This window comes from Galendromus occidentalis, unplaced genomic scaffold, assembly GCF_000255335.2.
Source record: "Galendromus occidentalis unplaced genomic scaffold, Mocc_1.1 scf7180000077515, whole genome shotgun sequence".
NCBI lineage: Eukaryota > Metazoa > Arthropoda > Arachnida > Mesostigmata > Phytoseiidae > Galendromus > Galendromus occidentalis.
The window spans coordinates 177391-180886 of NW_003805503.1; positions in this window are offsets into that span (position 1 = coordinate 177391).

Below are 3496 nucleotides of genomic sequence, written 5' to 3' on the forward strand. Positions count from 1 at the left end.
TGTGGAGATTGCTTCAGTCCATACATAGCCCCGGTCTCTCGGTGTAGACCGCTTGGTCGTCAGGTTATTTCACTTCATATCTCCATTCACTCGATGGGCGGCTCGCTCGCCGAGTGGAGGACTTCGAAGAATTGTCCGGGTGGCCGATGGGGGAAGCAGACAAAGTCCAAAGAACCAAGCAAACCGTCGAGGTTTCCATTCAAGTTGGAGCTAGCGGTCGGAGCCCATGTTTTGGGGAGGAAATTCGCAGAAGAGACGAACTTCCTTTGGAACGCTCGAAGCGAACGTCTTCCGATGTGTCAACGTTATTTTCTCCTCACATTTCTCTCCCTTTTAAATTCCTTTCACTCACCTCCGTTCGTTCGCTCTCCTCTACTGATTGTGTGAGAAACGGACTAGCTAGCTGGCTGGCTGCACGGCTGCAGGGCCGCTCGGTCGGTCGGTCTCAGTCAGCGGTTGAAATGCCTTTTTTTCCGAAACGCTCAGAACCTTGCTTCCGCCAAGAGCTCTCCACTCCGGCCCCTCCGCGTGTCCAATTCTCCTCCGAATTCCGGTGAGCGGGTTTTTAACCCGCATCACCCGCCCGCATTTGGTTCTGTGGGTAGATAAACCTTTGCCAGATACGGTGGGTGAGCGGGAGCCGAACGGGTGGCCGCTCGCAGAAAATGAAAGGGCCTCAATGAATTTCATAGGCGCCAAGAGAGTCTACTTTCCTGACGCAGGCGTTCGCGTCGCGGAAGCTGCGCCGATCAACTCCACCCGCTAAGGCATCGCCGCGTAAAGTTCTCGTGAACATCGGTGGAAAAATTGGATTGATGTCGAGCTTGTCGACTTACCCCTGGAAAGATCTATGTTTTTCTCCGAAGAAATAGAAATTCTCCAACGCCACTGTTGGAGGACTCCGGTACCTACGAGATGGCGAATTGGTCTACGGAAGCCCTTTTTCAGCCTCGGATAACGGAGGAATGTCGTCGCGAACGATAAGCCGGAGTGCGCCGCCCAGAAGGGGGGAGAGGGGGGGGGGGGGCAGAAGACCAAATAAATTTGAATATTGTGTCCCGCGCCCTCGACGAAATCGGAGAATAGACATTCTTCGGGGGAGTTAGGGTGCAAAGCGGGCAAAGGCTCCAAAGCCGATTTACCTCATCGACGAGGCGATAACAATGTGCAATCTCGGATGCAGCCTCCGACACTGCACCGCCTCAGACATCGGCTAGCTGGATAGTCTATCCTCAGTCTGTATCCAGATACTTAAATCCGTCTCCCTGGCAGCCCTCTCAGGCGCTCATTGCGCCGACGGAACAGTTCCTCATCGTTCGCGGGAATCAAAAATGTTTCGATCGGTTCATTACTTCACCGAGCCAAGGCCTCCGGCCAAATCCTTTCCCGGAGTCCAGGGCCCAGCATCACTACTCACAATCAGTCAGAGGGGATCGATTATTAGCAATGACGATATGTACTCGGTTCATCGAGTTTTTGAGGAACTTATCGGCTGCCCATCGCTCGTGGAATCAGGAGCGACCTTCTTTTTCGGAGCTTCTCACGCGACAAGACTGGAAGGAAAGGTCCAGGACAGATGTCAACCGCCGAATGAGAGAGCAGTCGCTAGACCCACAGCGAACGAGACGTAACGCAAGAATGACCAGAGGCGCTGAAGCCCACATCATTCTCGAAAGCATTGCAACTCGGAGCCAGACATAAACGGCAGCATCAAGGCCCACAACCAACAACAACAGGAGCAGCAAATGCCACAAGCAGCCAAGAATTCGTGCTGGCAGAGAGTATATTCAAGAGCGGCATTAGCAGTTCACGTTGAATGTTCTCCTCCGGCTTTTGCCGGACGTTATCCTGCTCGGCGCGCTCGGCGTTGGTCATTCGGTTGGTCTGTATTCCGGTCCGCTCGTTTGTCCGTTTCGGGGTCTGTCTATCTGTCTGGATGGTCGGTGGAGCGCCCGCTCGCTCGCTTGGTTGGCTAGCAGTTTGGTAGCTGAATATGGTTTTCAAGCGGAGCCATGCAGCGACGGAGCCTCATAGAAATTCATCCATTCATGAGAAGAAGACCAACTTTTATGGCGTTGCCGTTGCGGTCGCTGTGTTGTTCTCTCGAGCGCTTTTCTTCAAGATGGTCTCTCTGGACCTCTCGCCCACTCGTCCGTTCGAGCGTCCGTCCGACGCCGACGATGGCATGGTATCATCACGTTCGCAGGGCTAGTTACTCGCTCCGCCCATGGCCGCGTCTCTGCGAGCCTGTCTGTAGTTTTCGGAGACGCTGTGGCGAGGCTCCGTTTCCGTAAACTCAAATCGGTCGTCTCCTCATTCACATCGCTTTCATTCGACCGGTATCCGAATTTTTAGGGCTCCACACAGCTCTGTGCTTGCGGAAGCCAGAAACGATTTTCGAAGCCATTGTCAAACGAGTTCTGGAACCGAAACAACTCATCGTGGTCGGGCTTGAGGGGGCAGGGGGGAAAGGGAACTTCATTGGAGGGATGCGTGCAGCGAATCTCACAGTGAAGGCTGAACAGAAGTCCTATCCCTAGAGTGGACGTAAGCTCCTCCGCCCCGACCATTCTGCGGCGGTCACGACGCACCCGAACTGTGTTCTCTCCCCATTCTCATTCTTCCCCGCACGACCTCGTCTGACAAGGGGAGTGCCGAACATGTAACACGCCGATCGGGCTGAAACTTTGGTCATAGAATCCCCACCCCGAGAGAAGTTTAACCCTAGGATATTATCTGCGTATGGCCACTTTAAGGGTGTTTAATTTTTTTTCGAAAATCCGCCCTTAAGCATTGACTCTATGGGAATAATGGAAAATACTATGAACAATGGACGAATATTGGATCTGCCCGAGATATCCGAAGACATAATATGTTTTTGGATCGCCGGATTCAAATTTGGCGCATCTTCATGAGTGGTATCGACTCCCAATTCCTTCGAAACAGCCAAATAATTAGAGCCTTTCTACATGAACGGAATGGAGCAATTTATTCTGACGAATTCAGTGTACGAGGTAGTCCACGAAGAAGCACTTCACACATAGATTCTGCTTGCAATGTATGCATATTATGAACGGAATTCCGCGACATGAATCACCGGAACAAACTTCGGTGACCGAGAACAACATCTCGGCGATACTCAGGAAGGGTATCTCCGGCACATCGAAGCCGGACTTGTACCAGCCGTACAACCACATACTTCGGAAATCAGGGTGCTGAAAATGATTATAGATGAGTGACTGGAGTCGAAGGACATCATCGCGGCGGTCGATGCGGCATCCGATCAAGCCACATGCTCGAGTCATTCGCTTCGCGAAATTCTTCTACATTTGGAAGCAGTAAACGTCCAGCGGCTGAATCAGCGGTGTTGACCCCGGCGGTAGTGTCTCAAGGCAGATTTCTTCGTCGTCCAGTTGGAACAAGCTCTGATCTCGCTGTCCGCCCCAGGAATCGAGATAAAGCACACATCGATCGACTTGGGTGCGATCCAGAACTT